This window comes from Octopus sinensis, linkage group LG13, assembly GCF_006345805.1.
Source record: "Octopus sinensis linkage group LG13, ASM634580v1, whole genome shotgun sequence".
Taxonomy (NCBI): Eukaryota; Metazoa; Mollusca; class Cephalopoda; order Octopoda; family Octopodidae; genus Octopus; species Octopus sinensis.
In genome coordinates, this window is record NC_043009.1 from 64790469 (window position 1) to 64815522 (window position 25054).

Consider the following 25054-nt stretch of genomic DNA (forward strand, 5'->3'; position numbering starts at 1 on the left):
CAAAAGAAGACAACACTGAATGAAAGGGAAAAGAAAATATTTAAACATTTTTTTACCAATCATTTAGAAATGTCAATATGACACAACTACCGTGGCTATTTATAAAGTATTTGTCTAAATACTGTCCTACGACTTGTCATTACTTTCCCAAAATGAGAAATCACAGCTGATTTGTTGTGTACCAAGATCGTTGAAAGGACAATTCTATTGACTTCAGCTTGTTTGGTTTTGCTGAAGTATTTAACAAAAGCAAATTTTTAATATTCCTACATATCTACATACTGACTTCCTTGCCTCAAAAATACTGCCTCAGAAAAAATTGCCTCAAAATATTGTCTCAAAAATATTGCCTCAGAAAATATTGCCTCAGAAATATTGCCTCAAAAATATTACCTCAGAAAAAATTGCTTCAGAAAATATTTATAAAGTATTTGTCTAAATACTGTCCTACAACTTGTCATTATTTTCCCAAAATGAGAAATCACAGCTGATTTGTTGTGTACCAAGATCGTTGAAAGGACAATTCTATTGACTTCAGCTTGTTTGGTTTTGCTGAAGTATTCAACAACAAAAGCAAATTTTTAATATTCCTACATATCTACATTCCGACTTCCTTGCCTCAGAAAATTGCCTCAGAAAATATTGCCTCAAAAATATTGCCTCAGAAATATTGCCTCAAAAATATTACCTCAGAAAAAATTGCCTCAGAAAATATTTATAAAATATTTGTCTAAATATTGTCCTACAACTTGTCATTATTTTCCCAAAATGAGAAATCACAGCTGATTTGTTGTGTACCAAGATCGTTGAAAGGACAATTCTATTGACTTCAGCTTGTTTGGTTTTGCTGAAGTATTTAACAACAAAAGCAAATTTTTAATATTCCTACATATCTACATTCCGACTTCCTTGCCTCAGAAGATCAATTACATTAGTCATCATTCTTTGATACAACTTGCACCATTGCAATTTCTTATTCCTGCTCAGAGTTTATTCTCTCTCTAACACATAGATCTTACTTTGACTATAAACAGTAACAACATTCAATTGATATTGATTTTTTCCTTTTTTTTTTTCAGTTTGTTTTCTTTTTTTTTATTAAAGACAAGGCCAAGAATTGATGTCTCTGAATTATTTAATCTCCAAACAATTCTCCATTTTCCTGTGCCAATCCTATCTATTTTTCTTAGCGATTCATGTATTCAACTACTTCAATAAGTAATGGTGAAAGCGATGCTTTGCTGAAGATATCAGAAAACAATAAATACATGTCATTCTAAGTAATTAAACCCAGATCAGAACCTAGTGCAGTTCCCCGACATACCAGTTTTCAGTCAAACTGTCCAACCCATGCCAGCATGGAAAACGGATGTTAAATGATGATGATGATGATGATGATGATTTATTCAAATCAGTGTCTGCAACTTGAATGTTACATACATGCAGCTGTGGCTAAAGGTGTAGGCATAGCTAAAGACACAGATGTGGCTGCGTGGTTAAGAAGCTTGCTTCTTGACCATGTGGTCTTGGGTTCAGTCCCACTACACAGCACCTGGGCCAAGAATCTTCTACTACAACCCTGGGTCCAACAAAGCCTTGTGAGTGGATACAGTGGACAAAGACTGAAAAGAAGCCAGTAATATACACATACATGTGTGCATGTGTGTGTGTGTGTTTGTGTACCAGGGAAGTGCCGCCTGGGTAGGTAAAGTAGGCAGCAGTGCCTACTCTGAATAAAATAGGTTGATAGTAACATTTTCCTTTTATGGCAAAATACGCACCTAATTCAATAAAATTATGAAGGTTACTCTGATTACCATGCATAAAATACAAAATATTTTATTCTTTTATAAATTAGGTAGGCATAATTCGCCCCTGACTTTCAATCTCAGTATTAAAGCTACACATAGGACTGCTGTAGTACACATGCTGTGTACATTCCTACAACACTGTTTTCTTTACATGTTATAAAGGCAAAAGTAAATCTGCCTACAACTCAGTCGCAAGCCTGTGTTTTGCTTAGTTTTTTGTGTGTTTTACTACATAAAAGTCAGCAACTGCCTGCCCTGAGTAATTACTGGTGGCACGTGCCTGGTATGTACCAATATCTAAACATCATGTGATGGTTGTAAATGAGCATCACTGTTATGCACATGAGGTTATTTGTTTCCAGCCTTCTGTGAAAAACATGTCTAGCTATTGGAAAATACTATGTTGCTTGGAAACATGTTAGGGTTGGCCACAGGAAGAGCATCCAGAAATAGAAAAATCTGCATCAGCAAATTTCATCTGACCCATAGAAGCATGGAGAAGCAGATATTAAATGATGATGATGATGATGCTTCAAATGTTGTACCCTCCAGCCTTCTTCAAGGACTTGTTGCATTTGGGAAAGCTCTCAGGACCCTTTATTTAAGCCAAACTACACCTATTTTTGACTAAACAGTTTGTTCAGTTTCAAATTCAAAGAAAGTCATCAAATACGGTAGGTACTTGAAGTGAAATGGAGGTTGCAGTGATTGAAACTGTGTGGCTATAACAACTGAAGCAAGGACACTAGTTAGTATAAGCCTCTCTCAGATAATGGTAATTCCTCATTTTCAAAATCCAAGCAAAAATTATATCCAGCACTGTTCCCCATATTTGCCAAGAAAAAATCAAAACACTATCAGCCATAGATAAATAGTGTTTTTTTTTCATTCCCTCACCACATAATTATTTTGGTTAACTTTTCAAGACCAGATAGATCAATAGTCATATTCCTCTTGCAGATCTGCAAGTTTATTACAGGGAAAATATGGGTAAGGAGGAAATTCCAGAGGGATATTATACTGGGGAGCAAGGATTAGTTTTGGAATGGGTTGCATAGGAACTTGGGGCAGGATACTGTATATTCCAGCATATAAGTAAAAAAAAAAAAAATATATATAAATGTGTGTGTGTGTGTGTATATATATATATATATAGATAAGAAAGTTGGTTTGTGAAAGCACGTGGGTGAATATATAAAAAATAGTAAAGAGTGAAAAAACGACAGTAGGCTTAAATGTTAAAAAATATATATATTTGCGTCAATATGTCTTTAAAAATTATGTCATTATAAAAGAGAAAAAAATTTTTTTTTTTAATTTTCTAATATTCTTCAGACATATTGACGCAAATATATATATTTTTTAACATTTAAGCCTTCTGTCGTTTTTTCACTCTTTACTATTTTATATATATATATATAATATATATATATATATATATACTGTATTTTCCAGCATATAAGTCAAAATTTTCAGACCAAAATTTACGTCCAAAAACAAAGTAGACTTTGAAAAACCCAAAATTCCATGTGACATGTAGGAGGATTTGGAAAGATAATGATGATGTTTGAATGGTTATACTACATGTTTACATGATATACTATGTCAATTTATAATGCTAGAAAATATGGTAACTGATGTACATTACTGGGACATATTTTATCAATTTCAGGGGAATAAGTTGACCCTAGTTAACTAGATTTCAAATCAGAATGAAGTGTGTGGAACAAGGCTAAATGTCGAAACTGCCATTTCTTCTTAAGAGCCACTCAATAAATTAGTTCACCATTCATTAATCCAGTCATAGAAAACCTGAATATCAATCAATAATTCATAAGCAAACAAAAAATATGTTCCTTAAATTACAGAGTTCTTCAATTAATTGATAAGAAATGTTTTTGTTTTCTAATTCGTCATCAGAAATAATGCAGAAAAAGTATCAGAAAAGGAGCAACTATGATGAATTTTTTTAGGTTATTTGAAATTGGTGAAAGGAAAAGAGGAAGTTGTCCAAAGTTGAACCCTGCCACAAATGTGTATGTGTATATATATATATATATATATATATATATTATATATATATATATATATATATATATATATATATATATACCTATATATATATATATATATATATATATATATATACTCACACACAGACCGTGAGTGACTTCAGTATAGTCTGCACTGCCACAATGCTTCCAACAGTGCAGACTATACTGAAGTCACTCACGGTCTGTGTGTGAGTATATATATATATATATATATACATACACACACACACACATACACATATATATGTGTGTGTGTGTGTGTGTGTGTGTGTGTGTGTGTGTGTATGTAACAGATCACAACCTGTTAGAATATAATTAGAATATATTAGAGCTTGACCAGAATGAAACATTTTATTTACATGAAACCACAAATTGGCAAATTACAAAGAGTTGAAAACTTCATGACTCAAACTGTCACATTGGTCACTCATGTGACCACTCACTTTTTTGTCAGCTGATCATTCATTTAGAACAATTGCCATTGTAGTTCACAAAATAAAATTGGATAGAAAAATAAGTTGATAGCATAATGAGATGTTTTTCGCAAAAAAGTTCCTCAAAATTTGAGGCGCAGGAGTGGCTGTGTGGTAAGTAGCTTGTTTACCAACCACATGGTTCCGGGTTCAGTCCCACTGCGTGGCACCTTGGGTAAGTGTCTTCTACTATAGCCTCGGGCCGACTAAAGCCTTGTGAGGGTGGATTTGGTAGACGGAAACTGAAAGAAGCCCGTCGTATATATGTATATATATATATATATGTGTGTATGTGTTGCCCCCTAGCATTGCTTGACAAACGATGCTGGTGTGTTTATGTCCCTGTTAATTAGCGGTTCGGCAAAAGAGACCGATAGAATAGGTACTGGGCTTACAAAAGAATAAGTCCTGGGGTCGAGTTGCTCGATTAAATGCGGTGCTCCAGCATGGCCGCAGTCAAATGACTGAAACAAGTAAAAGAGTAAAAACTATGTACAGAAGCCTTAATGGTAACAAAATGCAATCTTGAATATCAGAGGTAAAACAATATATCCATTAAATCATGGAACTTTACAGGGTTTACCATTATATAATTTTAAATCCAGCATTGATCATTTTATAAATTATAAAATTTTTCCCAAGATCATTAGCGACTTACTACAAAAACACGAGAGCAACATGCCATTGCAACAGTATTAGATTAATGGATTTAAGAAGATTAGTGTTTCAAACCGAAGGACTAATAAAGAAATATAAAAAACAAGTCCTTAATAAAAAGATTAAACTTGAACGCAATTGTGCTTTTGATATAACATGTTTGAAAGAAAAAAAAACTGTTCCTTGAATATACTGCCACTGTCATACACACACACACACACACACACAAAATGTGTATGTGTGCATATATATATATATACATATATATATATATATATATATATATATATGTATATGTATATGTATGTTTATATATATATATATAAACATACATATATATATAAATATATATATATATATATATATATATAACCTTACATACATACATATATACATATACATTCAGAACAGCCATAACAAAAACAACAGCATCATCATCATCACCACCACCAAAATAATGGTAACAACAATGATCCTCACCATCATCATCATCATTGTTATCATCATCGTCATTGTTGACTTTGTCATCATCATCATCATCATTGTTGTTGCAGTCATCATCAGTCATATACATCTGGCCATCACCATGACTGAATGCTAGCTACTAAAGCTCTCTTTTTCTTTATTTTCTCTTGTTGCTTTCTGCTGAAGAGCGTAGGCTCGAAGCATAAAAGACTTTCTCACCTTCCCGAGCATTAAACTAATTCACCTGTTTGTTGTTTACACACCTGACTTTGTCTTTTGTTTTTTGTAAATTCCAACTATATATATATATGTATGTATATATATTACCAAATGACTCATAACATATTGATGGATAATTGAGGGATAAATAAGCTGATAAATATCCATTGTAAGTTATTATGCATTTGGTTATAATACACCAAGGGAATTTATGACTTGTCAGACACCCTAGAGCAGGGGTGGGTAAACTACGGCCCGCGGGCCGTATGAGGCCCATAGTTTTCATGTGGCCCACCGAGAGCTTTTATGAATCCCAACTTCTATGCAGATACTTCGTAACTGTTTCAGTTGTACGGTAATTCACAATATTTTCACTTGATTTTTATAAATGAGGCCCGCCAAGGTTCCAAAGACGCAGAGTGCAGCCCACGATCAAAAAAGTTTGCCCACCCCTGCCCTAGAGTATACCAACAATGTACTACTCAAAGTAATGTATAATTTGGACCAGCTCCTTAGGTGCTAAATACTCATAGGGCTGGTTTTCTCTGTACACAACCAGAATATCTTATTTAATACTCACCAACCATAGGCTAAAACCACAGAGATTATCCAACCCTACCTATTTACCTATTGCATATCTTTTCAAGTACCTGATTCTGTCTGAATCCTTATTTTACTATATATATATATATATATAAGACTTACTTGGAAGGGGATGGTGGCGTTCAATCATTATAATAATATAAATAAAAAATATATATATGCCTATATACATACGTAAATGTACATACTTACATCTATACGTATATATATAAATATGCATATGTGGGCAGAGGATGTCATGAAAAGTGTACAACAAAAAAGTACAAAGCACGAGTACATGGAACATGAAGAACATGAACTATTCTTTCAAACAGTGAAAGACACAAATGGAAAACAAAACTTTTTTGTTGTACACATTTCATAACGTCCTGTGCCCACTTATGCATATGCATGCATGCATGCATGCATGCATGCATACATACATACATACATACATACATACATACATATATATATATATGTGGAGGCGCAATGACCTAGTGGTTAGGGCACCGGACTCGCGGTCGCAGGATCGCGGTTTCGATTCCCAGACCTGGTGTTGTGAGTGTTTATTGAGCGAAAACACCTAAAAGCTCCACGAGGCTCCGGCTGGGGGTGGTGATCCCTCCTGTACTCTTTCACCACTCTTTCTTCTGCTGGCCTGCTCGCTTAGCCAGCGGGGTGGCGTCATTCGAAGGCTAAAACAATGTGAACGCATTGTGACCAGCGATGTGTAACAACATCTGATGGTCTGGTCGGTCACGTGATCACGTTATATATATATGTACAGATGTAAGAATGTACATATATGTACATATATATATATTATTTATAATTTTATATATATATATATATATATATATATATATATATATACACATACTCATCAAAATTTTTTAATTTATAGCCTGTTCACTGATACTATTTCCTACATTATTTCCGAAAATCAATAATACACTAGCTGGAATTATGGAAATTCCACAGTTGTTGACTGTTAAGATCCAACAATTAATCCAATATGTATTTGGACAAAGATACAAGATTTTGCTGAAATAATTTATCCCCAGTGGGTTGGCAGGTGAAAACGGAAACAAAATTCAGGTATTTTACTTCTTCAACAGTCAATGATCAATAAATATTCTTTTCTACACTAAGCACAAGGCTCAAGACTTCAAGTAGAGCAAACTGCAAGAATAAATCAGAAATAAAGACCCAGGTTTCCCAAGCAGTCACCCATCTAAGCACTAACTAGGCTCAACATTGCTTAACTTCAGTGATCGGATGAGAACTGGTGTTTTTAAGGTGATATGGCAGTAAACAATGATAAATATTACAATCATTCACACTGTCGTTTCGTTATGATAACTATGCAACTGTATCATTACACTGTTAATTATAATTATCATAGATTATACCAGCATCGCCTTACTGGCACCTGTGCCGGTGGCATGTGTAAAAGATTCGAGCGAGGTCGTTGCCAGTACTGCTTGACTGGCCCCATGCCGGTGGCACATAAAAAGCACCCACTACACTCTCGGAGTGGTTGGTGTTAGGAAGGGCATCCAGCTGTAGAAACTCTGCCAGATCAAGATTGAAGCCTGGTGCAGCCATCTGGTTCGCCAGCCCTCAGTCATTCGTCCAACCCATACTAGCATGGAAAGCGGACATTAAATGATGATGATGATGATGATACCATCAGCATTCTGTATACCTTACTTAATGTGGATATTTTATAAAAAGCCACAAAACTGCAGTACTCATCTTACGAAATCTTCTCATACAGATGTACAGGGCTAAAAAGTGCAGACGTGTATCAATAGCAAATGAAAAACATCCTTGCTACTGAGGACATGCAAAGACACAGAAATCCCGATTTGGCAATTCTACCACAGCAGCTGGCTGCATTTTGTCTGCTAATGCTACACTTCCATACTTTTTGGCACTATATAGCCATGAGAGATGTTTTTTCAAGAAGAGTACTGTAGGTCTTTGGCTTTCTAATAGTATATCCACGTTAAGTAAAATATACAGATTGCTATTCTGAACTAATATGGCTTCTGTCACTTATAACAAATTTACACCATTATTTTCATTAACCAATTCTTTTATGCAGAAATCAAATCCAATACATTCACTCAAAATCTTATTACCCTTAACTACAGAAAGCAGTTCTATATCATTAAGTCATCTTTTGTTAAGGAATGTTGTGTTTGAAACTATTTTTTTGCTGAGATATGTCAAGTAATTGTCTTAACCATGCCTGGGTATTTTTTTATTCTTTTATTTGTTTCAATCATTTGACAGTGGCCATGCTGGAGCACCGCCTTTAGTCGAGCAAATCAACCCCAGGACTTATTTTTTGTAAGCTTGGTACTTATTCTATCGGTCTCCATTGCTGAACCGTTAAGTTATGGGATACGTAAACACACCAACATCAGCTGTCAAGTGATGCGGGAGGGGAAACACATGCACACAAACACACACATACACAAATATATATATATATATATATATATATATATATATATATATCATCATCATCGTTATCATCATCATTTAACATCCGTATTCCATGCTCTCTCTCTATATATATATATGTATGTATAAGTATATACAATGGGCTTCTTTTAGTTTCCATCTACCAAATCCACTCACAAGGCTATGGTAGAAGCCTGAGGCTATAGTAGAAGACACTTGGCCAATGTTCCACGCAGTGGGACTGAACCTGGAACCATGTGGTTGGGAAACAAACTTCTTACAACCAAGCCACAGAGTATAAAAACCGCACCCCTCTGCCAAGCCATGTCAAGCCAGTGTGGTAGAGAAGACTCATCAAACCAGTAGGATCTCAAGCTCCAATTCACAGCCTGCACAACAGACGAAGATTAGTGGAGAGAACGTGCTGAGGCCCTCCTCCAGCAGCAGAGTAAAACTCAGGCAATCCAATCCAATCTAATCTGGGTCAGGTATATCGAGACAACATGACTTGCAAAAAATACCAATCTATTTTTGTATTTTACTTGTTTCAGCCATTAGACAGTGACCATGTTGGAGCACCACCTTTAAGAATCAGTTTTAGTCGAATGAACGACCCCAATATTTTTTTTTTTTAAACTTGGTATATTATATTATATTGGTCTCTTTTGCTGAACTGCTACAGCGATGTAAACACACCAAACACAGGTTGTCAGACCATAAAATTTAATTTCACAGAAGAAGGATTAATGCTTCGGTTTAATCAACATTTGTAAATGACAGTATATTCATCTTTGCTTCCTTTAATTGTCCGATGTTCACGACCGTAAAAGCAATTTCAGCCAATTTTCTCGCTACAGACAAAGCAACATAAAATGCAACAGTTTCTGACTAAATACTAGTTGTGGTTAGTAAATCACTACCTTACTAAACGTTTCACTCTGTGCTTCATTAATTGTCATTGTAAGTAGTAATATAGCAGTAAATTTAAATCACCAGGTGTCAGTTTAACTCTAGCCATTAATGCTCGCCTACCTGCCAAAGTACCACTTATTAGTGAACCTTCACTCTAATTATTGTATAATCTTTTATCTTTAATGTTTCGCTCGTTTCAGCAACTGGGCTGCAGCCATGCTGGAGCACTGTATGGAGGGTTTTTACTCAAATGAATTGACCCTAGTCGTTATTTTTTACAACCTGATACTTCTTTTTATATTGATCTCTTTTGCTCAACTGCTAGGTTATGGGGATGTAAACAAACCAACAGTAGTTGCCTAGCAGTGGTGAGTGGACAAACACAAGCACACACATATACATATATACCTTTGTGTGTACACACACACACATATATATACACATATACACACACACACACGTGCATATAGCCGAGCAATGCTGGGCTATACTGCTGGTATATATATATTTTTTATTAATATTTAGCAGAAGCAACATAGTGATTCAAAGGTCGAGTGTTTTACATGCTGTTATTTATCAAACTAGTCATATATTGAGTTCTGTTTTAACTCTATGCATCAAGGTACCTATATATATATTCATACATACATTATATACATACATATATATATATACATATATATATAATTATAATATATATATATATATATATATATATATATATATTATTTATTTATATATCTATATAATATATACTCTTTTACTTGTTTCAGTCATTTGACCACCTTTAGTCGAGCAAATTGACCCCAGGACTTATTCTTTGTAAGCCCGTACTTATTCTATCACCTCTTTTGTGCTGACCGCTAAGAGACGGGGACGTAAACACACCAGCATTGGTTGTCAAGCAATGCTAGGGGAACAAACACAGACACACAACAAACACACCACATACATATATATATATTCGACAGGCTTCTTTCAGTTTCCGTCTACCAAATCCACTCACAAGGCATTGGTCAGCCCGGGGCTATAGTAGAAGACACTTTCCCAAGATGCCACGCAATGGGCCTGAACCCGGAACCATGTGGTTGGTTAGCAAGCTACTTACCACACAGCCACTCCTGTGCCTACATACATACGTACGTACGTACGTACGTACATACGTACATACGTACGTACATACATACATACATACATACATACATACATACATACATACATACATACATATAATGCAGTTCTCAGGAAGATTCAGCGTGACACAGAGTGTGACATGGCTGGCCCTTTGAAATACAGATACTACTCATTTTGGGACGTTGAGTGGACTGGAGCAACGTGAAATAAAGTGTCTTGCTCAAGGATACAATGTATCACCTGGGATTGAATTCATGACCTTACGATCACGAGCTGAATGCCCCTAACCACTAAGTCACGTGCCTTCACTCCGCCATGATAGATCACATAGCCTCTTTTACTTTCCCTGTTTATTTCTGTGTTCCTTTCTGTTTAAGAGTGTAGGCTCGAAACATAAAAGACTTTCTCACTTTCTGAGCGTTAAACTAATACATCTGTTTGTTCTTTACACACCTGTCTTCGTCTTTTGTTTTTTGGTAAATTCTCACTATTCTGCAACAGAATGTCTTTGTTGAGGATTTCTAAAGATACAATAATAATTTGTTGATGTCATCTGCATTCTTAATTCTGTCTCCTTTCCAAAGAATAAAATGACCAGCATCTGGTAGTGAGAAAGTCCCAGAAGGTAAGTGTTGCAGCACAGACACAGTCAAATGAGTGGAACCAATAAAAGAATTAGGCACATAAAAGCATAGATCAACAGTTGTGTGTAGAACAGGCATACAGAGTTCTTGACTATCGAAAGCTAATTGTTGGATTCAAATGTTACACACAACAGATGTCATATCATGTACGATAAACAATAAACGTTGCCCTTTTCAAGCCTAGCCAGGCTCATGGGCTCGGTTTCCAGGTTTCTGTGGCATGTGTGTTTCCCCCAGCTGGACGGGACGCGAGTCCATCGTAGTGTTACTCAAGAAACAGGGAAATACTGAGAGAGCAAATTGGGGCGAAAAAGTACAACAGGGGTCGCCACTACCCCCTGCCAGAGCCTTGTGGAGCTTTAGGTGTTTTTGCTCAATAAACACACACAACACCCGATCTGGGAATCGAAACCGTGATCCTCCAACCGCGAGTCCGCAGCCCTAACCACTGGGCCATTGTGCCTCCACATCAGATCATGTACAGCACAACACAATGCATCTCAAATCATGTACAATGCAATACAACACATTTCTGTGTCACACACAACATAACACAGGGATGGGCAACTTTCAAGAAGCAAGTCGCAGGAGACATGACTCATTACGCACCCTACACTATTAAGAAAATTCAAAATAATATTTCATCAGGCAGGCCATTCAGAAAGTCCTACAGTTTGCCCACGAATGGTATAACATACATCACACCCAACACTAAATATTAGGTCACAAACAACATATTACTACACACAGTTCTGCATTGTTTATTTTTAGTTCAGTTTGAAAGTTTCCAGTTGACAAATGAAACAGTTTTCAGAGTAAAATATTTCAGTTATTTTCAACATCTAGGGCACAGGGTGTAGGTAGTATGTATTTATGAACAGAAGGGTTACAGGGAAGCACACAACGAAAGCATCCTGAAGGAAACAGTAAAAACTACAACGTTAACATCAACAACTGGGAAGTTTTGGTTCCAGACAGGAGGAGCTTAGAGTTTCCTTATTCATCGGGTACCATGTCACTTTGAACAATCTACCAAGAATATTGTGAGATCTAGAACATTGTGAAGCCAGGAGAGAGAAGAAAACAATTAACCATTATCAACATCCTTCTTCTTTTCAGGCACTGAATAACATCTCCCCTCCCCATGCCTCCTCCCACATTCCTTTCCCTATTTTTAGAGTTGGCACAGTCAATGTAGGCACACTGAAAGGTAAGTCTAGTGAGATTGCAGAGATGCATGAATGGAGATGTGGTGATGTATTCTGCATACAAGAGGTAAGGTGGAAAGGAGTTTCATTTAGGGCCTTCACAGGCAAGGCACATATGTAAAAATTCTTCTGGGAAGGTAACAGTGATGGAGTAGGGGGTGTAGGCATACTCCTTGTGGAGAAATGGGTGAATAAGGTCATAGAGGTAGTCAGGGTAAGCGATAGAGTGCTTAAGCTCAGGCTAGTCCTGCAGAATAGTATAGCTACAATTATCTCTGCCTATGCCCCACAAGCGGGCTACCAAACTATCAGAAAGACCACTTTTATGACACTCTTCTACAGGCCACCCCAAAGACAAGTGGCAATGACCTCATCTTTGCGGCTGGAGATTTTGATGGATATTCGGATGGCAATCCAGTATCTTCTATGGTGTTCATGGGAGGGCCATGGAATTGGTTCCCAAAACGAAGAGGGAACTAGGCTACTGGAGTTCCGTGATGCATGCAACCTGTTACTCTGCAACACTAACTTCAGGAAGCCAGACAGCCACTTGATAATCTATCAGTCGGGTGACTCTGCTGGCCAGATTGATTTCATCCTCACCAGACAATAGGAGGCAGGGTTGCTCCTAAATACAAAGACCCTCCCTGGTGAAGAATGTTTAACATCTGCTTTCCATGCTAGCATGGGTTGGACGATTTGACTGAGGACTGGCGAACCAGATGGCTGCGCCAGGCTCCAATCTGCGCTGGCAGAGTTTCTACAGCTGGATGCCCTTCCTAACGCCAACCACTCCGGGAGTGTAGTGGGTGTTTTTACGTGCCACCTGCACAGGAGCCAGTCCAGTGGCACTGGCAATGACCTCACTCAAATGTTTTGTGTGTGTGTGTGTGTGTAACATCATCATCATCGTTTAACGTCCGTTTTCTATGCTGGCATGAGTTGGACAATTTGACTGAGGACTGGTGAACCAGATGGCTGCACCAGGCTCCAATCTGCTCTGGCAGAGTTTCTACAGCTGGTGATGCAATGTCAATAATAATGGTGTTGGCTGTAGTGTTAACTAATAATAATAGTTGTACTACGATGGGCTGCTGGTAATGATTGTACAGGTGTAGTGTATACAACAATCTCTCTGGGGTGGTTGCACTGGTGTAGTCATGTGATATAATAATTGAGGTGTGGTGAAAGTATTCAAAGTGTGGTAGTAGCAAATAGAGGTGTGGTGGCAGCAATCAAGATGCAAAAGTAGCAATCAAACTGTAACACTTGCATAAGATATAGAGGTGGTAGCAGTAGCAATAGTGGGGTGTGGTGAGAGCAATTGAGGAATGACAGCAGAGTGTAGCAATGTCAACAGAGAAACGAAGGTAGCTAGAGTAAAAGAAAAAATCTCCGATAAGCAAACATAACGCAAAAGGTGAAGCAGACAGGACGACTAACGAGGAATTATCAATGACTAGTAAAAGCATTAAGGGGAAAAAAAAAGTGTCAAAAGGGACATTTAACAAGAAATAACAAACTTTTGTCTACCTGGATCTCCTAAACTAAATACCCTAATTAAAAAGCGGAATGTTGTTCAGACAGTTATGATTGATTGATTGATATACATACATACATACATGCATACATATATATACATATATATATATATACACACATATATATACATATATATATATATACATATGTATATATATATATATATATATTGTTCCAGTGGCACGCTGTGCCGGTTCACGTAAAAAGCACCCACTACAGTTACGGAGTGGTTGGCGTTAGGAAGGGCATCCAGCTGTAGTAACACTGCCAGATCAGACTGGGCCTGGTGCAGCCTCCTGGCTTCCCAGACCCCAGTTGAACCGTCCAATCCATGCTAGCATGGAAAGCAGATGTTAAACGATGATGATGATGATATATACTTTATCAAAAAGTGGCAAAAATATCACAAAATCTGTTACTCAGAGTTTCACGTTTCCGACGAAGAGAAATGTGAAACTCTGAGTAACAGTTTTGTGATATTTTTGCTTCTTTTTAATAAAGCATATTACTCTATATCTGGTATTCGAGTACTATTTTCTCCACCTTGTTTCGCATTTACGTTCTTACTTCGGATATATATATATATACAATTGCAGCATGGAAGGTGTTTGTAAGCCATTTAAGAAACACACAAAACCCGTTCAATTCACTTCAACATTTAAGTTTAATTTGTCAAAATATTTTCGTCGCTAAAATCCGCGACCTGTTCACTGACAAAAATCCATGCTGCAACTGCACGGATTTTTGTCAGTGAATAGATCCCAGATTTTAGCGACGAAAATATTTTGACAAATTAAACTTAAATGTTGAAGTGAATTGAACGGCTTTTGTGTGTTTCTTAAATGGCTTACAAACACCTTCCACGCTGCAATTGTTTTCGTTCCAACACACGATCTCAGATCAAATCACTTGCTATACGTGTACACCTCCCTATATATATATATATATATATATATATGGGTGGCACGTAAAAAGCACCCACTACACTCATGGAGTGGTTGGCGTTAGGAAGGGCATCCAGCTGTAGAAACACTGCCAGATCTGACTGGGCCTGACGAAGCCTTCCAGCTTCACAAACCCCAGTTGAACCGTCCAACCCATGCTAGCATGGAAAGCGGACGCTAAATGATGATGATGATGATATATATAATATGTGGCAATTATTCGGTAGCCATGATAAAACTCCGAGTTTCGAATGTCGGGGCAGAAACCCACACTGGCATCTCTTCAGTTATCGGGCCGTCAAAAAAAAAAAAAATTGAATAAGCTATCAGATAAAACTTGAAGACTCTGCCAAAACTAATGACAGGGAACATGAAATTGGAATAACTAGGTGTGCGGTATCAGCTGCAATAACCATAAATGTATTGAATACTGTTTGGAACTTTGAGCCAAGGCTGGCTCAAGGTACCAGCAACTCAGGCAGTCACCTGAGGTACCATGTGCTAGGAGGAGCCAAGGAGGGTGTGACAAAGACAAAGAAATCTCCATGACTGTCAGCTTGTACATGCTGAAGTTCAGCTTGCTTGGGGTACCAGCAACCCTAGGACCAGCCCTGCTTCCAGCCTGTACCAAAGTGCACAACACACACACACAATGTGTGAAGAAAGAGTGAGAGACAGAAAGGGAGTTTTCTCAAAGCTGTAAAATCTTCATCCTGATGATTCCAAGCTACACATGGCCAGTCTTTAGATGAGAGTGGAGCTTTGAAACATTACAACGGCAAGAATTTAAATACCACAGTGAGAAGCAATCACCAAATAAACATTTGATAATGATAGTGGTGTCAACTTATTAGACATTACCGGAAATTGAGAAACTAGCAGTTTTAAACCACATCATAAACGAAAAGAATATATATATATATATATATATATATATATATATATATATATATATATATATATGGAGATGAGTACCAATGTTTGCATGTAATAGGCTTGATAATTGTTACTGAAAAATTTCTCTCTACATGAAACAATTGGTAGCCTTGTTGTTAACTCACAAATAAAGAATATCTATCCATCAATGCGCTGTCATGCACACATATCACTGTTCAATATTAGCATATATCTATATGTGTGTGTGTATATATATATTAATCACAATACATACATAGACACACACATGCACATGTGTGTGTGTGTGTGTGTGTGTGGTGTGTTTATAGCACAATTGTCCAAGGTGGAATAGTGGGATAGCATGACTGCAAAGCCAACACCTTAAGCACTTAACCATGATCTGTGAACAATAGTGTGTCACAGGTTACAGGTTTCTAATGCGCCAGCCATTGACTCACGGAAATTCTAACAGTGAAGAGTAACAATAACAAGGGAGTGTCACTAGATCTTTGTAGCCTGAATGCTATGCATTAGCAAAAGACATGCACATACGCACACAATACACACACACACTGTCATACATACACACACACACTGTCATACATACACACCTCTTTCATTGTATATCATCATCATCAAAGTGGAGGCGCAATGGCCCAGTGGTTAGGGCAGCGGACTTGCGGTCGTAGGATCGCGGTTTCGATTCCCAGACCGGGCGTTGTGAGTGTTTATTGAGCGAAAACACCTAAAAGCTCCACTAGGCTCCGGCAGGGGGTGGTGGTGATCCCTGCTGTACTCTTTCACCACAACTTTCTCTCACTCTTACTTCCTGTTTCGGTTGTACCTGTATTTCAAAGGGCCGGCCTTGTCACTCTCTGTGTCACGCTGAATATCCCCAAGAACTGCGTTAAGGGTACACGTGTCTGTGGAGTGCTCAGCCACTTACACGTTAATTTCATGAGCAGGCTGTTCCGTTGATCGGATCAACCAGAACCCTCGTCGTCGTAACCGACGGAGTGCTTCCACATCATCATCATTATTTAATGTCCATATTCCATGCTGGCATGGGTCGGACAGTTTTAACGTGAGCTGGGAAGCTACGCGGCAGCACGAGGTTCCAACTGTCTGTTTTGCATGCTTTCTGCAGCTGGATGCCCTTCCTGACACCAACCATGCTACAGAAAGAGCATCTGCCTGTAGAGAATCTGTCTCAGGAAACCAATGCAAGCATGAAAAAGTGAGTATTAAAATGATAATAATGGTGAGGATGTGAGTGTATGCGTATGTGTGTGTGTGTGTGCGAGTGAGTATATATATTATATATATATATTATATATATATATATATATATGTATATATATATATATATATGTATATATATATATATATATATATATATATATATATATATACTCACTCGCACACACACACACACACACACACACACACACATATGCATACACTCACATCCTCACCATCATTATATATGTATATGTATATATAGCTGTATATATATGTATGTATGTATGTATGTATATATATATATATATATATATATATATAATATATATTTATGTGTGTGGTGTGTGTGTGTGTGTATATAATAATATACAAATATATGCATATATACACACATATATGTACATACCTACATATATGTGAGTTCAAATTCCGCCATGGTTGACTTTGCCTTTCCTCCTTTCAGGGTCGATAAATTAATTACCAGTTACGCACTGGAGTCAATGTAATCGACTTAATCCCTTTGTCTGCCCTTATTTGTCCCCTCTATGTTTAGCCCCTTGTGGGCAATAAAAAAATAAGAAACATTAGCACAACGGGTAAAATGCTCAGCAGTGTTTTGTCTGTCTGTATATTCTGAGTTCAAATTCCGTGGAAGTCAACTTTGCCTTTCATCTTTTCGGGGTCGATAAATTAAGTACCAGTTGCATACTGGAGTTGATCTAATTGACTGGCCCCCCTCCCCTTAAAATTTCGGGCCTTGTGCCTAGAGTAGAAAATATTGTTTCACCAACATCTGTAGAAGATTCATCAGGCATGCAATGACACTGCTAAATCAAACTCTACTCCACAGAATATATGGGTACATATTACTCTTTACCCTTTTACTTGTTTCAGTCATTTGACTGCGGCCATGCTGGAGCACCGCCTTTAATTGAGCAACTCGACCCCGGGACTTATTCTTTTGTAAGCCCAGTACTTATTCTATCGGTATCTTTTGCCGAACCGCTAAGTAACGGGGACATAAACACACCAGCATCGTTTGTCAAGCAATGCTAGGGGGAGAAACACAGACACACAAACACACACACGCATATATATATACATATATACGATGGGCTTCTTTCAGTTTCCATCTACCAAATCCACTCACAAGGCTTTGGTCGGCCCGAGGCTATAGTAGAAGAAACTTGCCCAAGGTGCCACGCAGTGGGACTGAACCCGGAACCATGTGGTTGGTAAGCAAACTACTTACCACACAGCCACTCCTGCGCATATATTGATTCTATTACAACCATTTCACATACACATACACACACACACATGCACTCAGATACACACAGGCACTCACACATATACAAACACATGCAAGTCATCTGTCAATCTCTAAAGATATAGTACAAAACACTCGCTCAATATGCTCCACTAGTGAACTGAACTCAGAGCAACCTGGCTTCAAAACGGACGTTTTTAACCACACAGCTATCTAATACTGAAGCACACCCAAATCACACTGGCAATATTATTAATGTTGTAAGCTTTATCTAGACCAAAATAAATACAACAATTAACACACACACAGTGTACCCTAGCAACCAACTGTGATGAGTTTGATTGCAGAATAAAGGCTGCCATTAACAATGAATATAACAAATATTACAGGATTGTTATGACAACGTAAGTCTTATGATTGTCGTCCATTGAAAAACAGCAGAAACAAAGTATAAGGCACTTGAGGAGCCTGTATGTGACCTCCAGAAATGCTAGAAATAAAAGCCAAATCTCCTGCAAAGCACACTCTTACTGTATTTAAAGAAAAAAATAAGAGATGTATTTGACAATATAGTCCTGGTTTTGTAATTCCTAGTAAAAAAAAGTGATGATTCTAATTGGAAAGCTTGAGATTCTATCCCTGGACAATATGAGCTGACCAATGCCATAACAATATTCTTTTCTACTCTAGGCCCAAGGCCCGAAATTTTGGGGGAGTGGGCCAGTCAATTAGATCAACACCAGTACGCAACTGGTACTTAATTTATCAAGTCCAAAAGGAGGAAAGGTAAAGTTGACCTTGGCAGAATTTGAACTCAGAATCTAAAGACAAACGACGCCCAGCGTGCTAACATTTCTGCCAGCTCACCACCTTAATAATAATAATAATAATGATGATGATGATAATAATAATCTTTCCTACTCTAGACACAAAGTCCGAAATTTTGTGGGAGTGGGCCAGTCAATTAGATGAAGACCAGTATGCAATTGGTACTTAATTTATCGATCCCAAAAGGATGAAAGGCAAAGTTGACCTTGGTGGAATTTGAACTCAGAACATAAATACACATATACTTTCTCTTTCATTCTTTTACTGGATTCAGTCATTTGACAGTGGCCATGCTGGAGCACTACCTTCAGTCAAACAAATCGTCCCTGGGACTTATTCTTTGTAAGCCTAGTACTTATTCTATCAGTCTCTTTTGCCAAACTGCTAAGTTATGGGGACGTAAACACACCAACATCGGTTGTCAAGTGATGGTGGGGGGGGACAAACACAGACACACAAATATATATATGTATGTATGTATGGATGGATGTATATATGTATGTATGTATAACATAAGGTATAATTATAAATGGCAAATTTTAGTCATTTCTCCGTATACTGAAAAAAAATGATGAACAACCTTAATCGATTTTCGAACCTTATTGAGTTCTGATCAGAGGCATCCACAACATGACGGGCTTCTTTCAGTTTCCTTCAACTATATCCACTCACAAGGCTTTGGTTGGCCCAAGGCTATAGTAGAAGACACTTGCCCAAGGTGCCACCCAGTGGGACTGAACCCGGAACTATGTGGTTGATAAGCAAGCTACTTACCACACAGCCACTCCTGCGCCTCCTTATATTTTCAAATGGGTGACTATGTATATGTGCATGAATGAATGTTCTCTTTCTCTTTTTAATTTAGAATAAATTTTGACTGGCCACCTGCTTGGAAGCAAGGTTGTGAAGGAAAACATCTTGTTTTAACCATCATCATTTAAACCTTAAGAAGCTCTTGCAGAGTCTTACAGTTCCGGATATTGTGAGTATTTGTAGTCTATGAATTAAGGATTTACATTCTCTAGCAAAGGTGCTAAGTTCAGCCATACTTTGCTCCAGACTGGTCAGTATGTAGCCTGTTGCTCCAGCAATAGTATGTATGAAGCTGGACTTCTTAACAATGGTCCTTAGATGTCCTCTTCCTCTTGTATTTTTCTATATGTGTACATGTTATACATGTATGTATGTATGTATGTTTGTATGTATGTATGTATGTATGTATGTATGTATGTATGTATGTATGTATGTATGTATGTATGTATGTATGTATGTATGTATGTATATATAGGCACAGGGGTGGCTGTGTGGTAAGAAGCTTGCTTCTCAACCACACAGTTCCGGATTCAGTCCCACTGCGTGGCACCTTGGCCAAGTATCCTCTACTATAACCTCAGGCTGACCAAAGACTTGTGAGAAGATTTGGTAGACGGAAACTGAAAGAAACCTATATGTGTGTGTGTGTGTGTGTATATATCATCATCATCACTGTCGTTTAATGTCTGCTTTCCATGGGTTGGATGATTTGACTGAGGACTGGCAAAGTAGATGACTGCACCAGGCTCCAATCTGATCTGGCAGAGCTTCTACAGCTGGATGCCCTTCCTAACACCAACCACTCCAAGAGTGTAGTGGGTGCTTTTACATGTCACCGGCATGAAGGCCAGTCAGGTGATATTAGCAATGACCATGCTTAAATGGTGTTTTTTACAGGCCACCTGCCCAGGAGCCAGTCCAGTGGCACTGGCAACGACCTCGTTCAAATTTCTTTTTTTCATGTGCCACCGGCACAAGTGCCAGTAAGGCTATGGCTGGTAACGATCATGCTTGAATGGTGCTTTTTACGTGCCACCAGCATGGGAGCCAGTCAGCTGCTCTGGCAACGATCACACTTGGATGGTGCTCTTAGCTCTCCACTAGCACAGATGCTAGTCATCAAATTTGATTTTGATTTCGATTTCACTTGCCTCAACAGGTTTCGCAAGCAGAGTTTAGTGTCCAATGAAGGAAAAGTATGCATAAGTGGACTGGTTACACCCCTACCATAGGCCACGAGATTATGGTCTCATTTAGCTTGCCAGGTCTTCTCAAGCACAGCATCTCAGGTCTTCCTGGGTCTACCTCTTCCGCAGGTTCCCTCAACCGCTAGGGTGTGGCACTTTTTCACACAGCTATCCCCATCCATTCTCACCACATGACCATACCAGCACAAACGTCTCTCTTGCACACCACATCTGATGCTTCTTAGGTCCAACTTTTCTCTCAAGGTACTTACACTCTGTCGAGTATGCACACTGACATTACACATCCATCGGATCATACTGGTATCATTCTTTGCGAGCTTACGCATGTCCTCAGTAGTCACGGACCATGTTTCATTGCCATGTAGCATGGCTGTTTGTACAGATGCGTCATACAGTCCACCTTTTACTCTGAGCGAGAGGCCCTTTTTCACCAGTAGATGTAAGAGCTCTCTGAACTTTGCCCAGGCTATTCTTATTCTAGTAGTTACACTTTCAGAACACCCACCCCCACTACTGATTTGGTTAACTAGGTAACAGAAGCTATCAACTACTTCTAGTTTTTCTCCCTGGAATGTGGCGGAAGTTGTTCTCTGCACATTTTCAGTGTTTATTGCTCCTGAGCATCTGCCACATACAAAACCATCTTCCCATTTAGCCTTCCTTTGATATTACTGCACCCCTTATGTGTCCATAGCTTACACTGGGTACATCTTATAGAGTTTCTACCCATGCCTTTTCTACAGATCAAGCAGGGCCATCTACCTGAAGGGATTTATGGTTTGCCTGCCTTCCTACTTATTAGGACTTTGGTTTTAGCTAGGCTGACTCTAAGGCCCTTCGATTCTAATCCTTGTTTCCATACCTGAAACTTCTCCTCTAGTTCTGATAGTGACTCAGTAATTAGAGCAAGGTTGTCAGCATAGAGGAGCTCCCACGGGCATCCTGTCTTGAATTCCATTGTTATTGCCTGGAGGACTATGATAAAATAGGAGGGGGCTGAGGACTGAACCTTGGTGGACCCCTACCTCTACCTGGAATTCTTCACTGTACTTGTTGCCAACCCTCACCTTACTGAGAGCGTCCCTGTACATGGCTTGCACAGCTCTCACTAACCATTCATCTATCCCTATATATATATATATAAACACATATACATACATATGCCAAGTATGGGGGTTTAGTTCACAGGTGATCTAAATGACAAGGTGTGCTAGGTAAGTGCTGTAACGGATTACGAGGACTCCAAGGAAGGTTATAGCCGAGATGCTAGTTATGGAGATATTGCAGATTTCCGATATAGCGGATATATAATTGTTTAAGAGGACAACAAACGTTAAGGCAAGACAAACATCTCAAGCCATATACAGTATTATTTATGACTTGAGATGTTTGCCATGTCTTAACATTTGTTGTCATCATCATCATCTGCAGCCAAATCATGTAGTCTTGGGTTGAGTCCCATTGCATGGCAACTTGAGCAAGTATTTCCCACTATAGCTCATAGCTAAACAAAGTCTTCTGAGTGGATTTGGTCGAGGGAAACTGAAAGAAGCCCTTCATATATGGCCTAGTGGTTGCAGCGCCTAATGGTGGCACAGCCTAGTGGTTGCATGGTCCAGTAGTTAAGGGTGTTGCACTCATGATTGCAAGATCACGGTTTCAGTCCCTGGACCAGGTGGTGTGTTCTGGCACCTGACATGTGGCGCACTGTGCAAAACCATCTTTGTCTAACTACAAGAGACTCATGATAGATCGTTAGTCACTACACATTCTTTATTTTCTCTCCTTGTTTCTTTCTGTGGAAGAGCGTAGGCTCGAAACGTTAAATACTTTTTCACTCCCCCTGCATTACACTAATACATTTGTTTGTTACACCACCTGTCTTCATCTTTTGTTTTTTTGTGAATTCTCCTTATATATATATATATCATCATCATCATCATTTAGCATTCGTTTATCCATGCTGGCATGGGTTGGATGGTTTGATCAGGGCTGACAAGCTGGAAGGCTGCACCAGACTCAAGTCTGATTTGGCATGGTTTCTATAGGTGGATGCCCTTCCTAACACCAACCACTCCACCTTCTTCTCAAGCCACAGCATATTGCCAAAAGTCTTGGTCATTTGTCATTGCCCCCGTGAGGCCCAACACTTGAAAGGTACTTATATATATATATATGCGTATATGTAGGTGTGTGTGTGTGTGTGTTTATATGAACTCTGGTCTAGACATCACAAGGAAGTTGTAAATGAGCATCACTGTCATACAAGAGGGAGTGTTCATTTCCAGTCTTCTGCGAAAAACATGTCTGGCAACAGGAAAATATTACCTTGATCAGAATCAGGTGAGAGTTGGCAAAGGGAAGAACAACCAGCCACAACCTTCCTCAACAAATTCCATCTGACCCAAAATGCAAATACGGAAAGGCTAACTTTAAATGATGATAATGGCTTATGAAAAGGAATAAGCAAAGGGAGACTGACATATATACCAGAATACACAAAGGATGGAATGCCAACTGACGGGAATATATGCTGAAGAGCAAAGCAATGAGTCTAAATTCTACATTTTCAGGAAAAAAAGAAGGCAGGATATAAGATGGAGAGAAAGAGAAAAGTGAGAGAAATATATTAAAACATCTCCGGAGTTGCTGTGTGGTAAGTAGCTTGCTTACCAACCACATGGTTCTGAGTTCAGTCCCACTGCGTGGCACCTTGGGTTAGTGTCTTCTACTATAAGCCTCATGCCAACCGAAGCCATGTGAATGGATTTGGGAAACTGAAAGAAGCCCATTGTATATATATATAAGACAAGCTCCCAATCCCCCGCCCCCCCATCAGCTGAGAAGGGTACAGTATTGAAGGATGTGAATGTATGACGGAGACAGGAACTGATGCCTTGATGAAGAGGTGAATACACAGCTTCCTTATTTGCAGTGTAAAAATATCTCAACTAATGTACAAGATTTTGTGCATTTCTGGGCCTTGCAGCCCTTAAAACAGAAAAGAAATTGTTACTTATTTCATCAATAAGAAAATAAATGTCATAAATTCATGGAAGAGAGGGACAATAAAAAGTTATGCCAGATATAGATGCAAAAAGAAAGTCCAACAGACACACGAGACACACATTTGCAAATAATGTGTGCTCAAATAAATAGACAAACACCAACATGATTTGGACATATATATATATACAAAACACATGCATATATAGGTGGTACTCCAGCATGGCCGCAGTCAAAAGACTGAAACAAATAAAAGAATAAAAGAATATGAAACATGCATGTGCATGTATAGACAGACAGACAGACAGATACATACATACATACAAACATACATACATGATACATACACACATACATACAAACACACAAACATATATACATACATACATGCATACATACATACATACGTACATCCATCCATACGTACATACATCGATACATACATCGATACATACATCGATACATACATACATACATACATACATACATACATACATACATACATACATACATACATACATACATACATACATACATACATACATACATACATACATATATATTTAGATGTACATACATACATAGACAGATAGACAGATAGATACAAGTAAAAGGCAAAATATGGAAAAAGTGAGGCCATACTATTTGGAGTATAGCAAAGACAGCA

The 25054-nt window shown here is 38.2% G+C and overlaps 1 protein-coding gene, 1 long non-coding RNA gene and 1 pseudogene across 2 annotated transcripts in view; 1 reads left to right on the forward strand and 2 right to left on the reverse strand.

Annotated features, from left to right (window-relative positions):
• Window positions 1–25054, reverse strand: part of LOC115218453 (PDZ domain-containing protein GIPC3) — an 86510-nt gene that overhangs the window by 56322 nt on the left and 5134 nt on the right. The gene's annotated exons all lie outside the window — the stretch shown is intronic.
• Window positions 1858–16697, forward strand: LOC118765847. Its single transcript, XR_005001744.1, has 3 exons — window positions 1858–2049; window positions 6763–6764; window positions 16662–16697. It is a non-coding gene; the product is annotated as an uncharacterized LOC118765847 (long non-coding RNA).
• LOC115218705 lies at window positions 7463–7580 on the reverse strand (annotated as a pseudogene).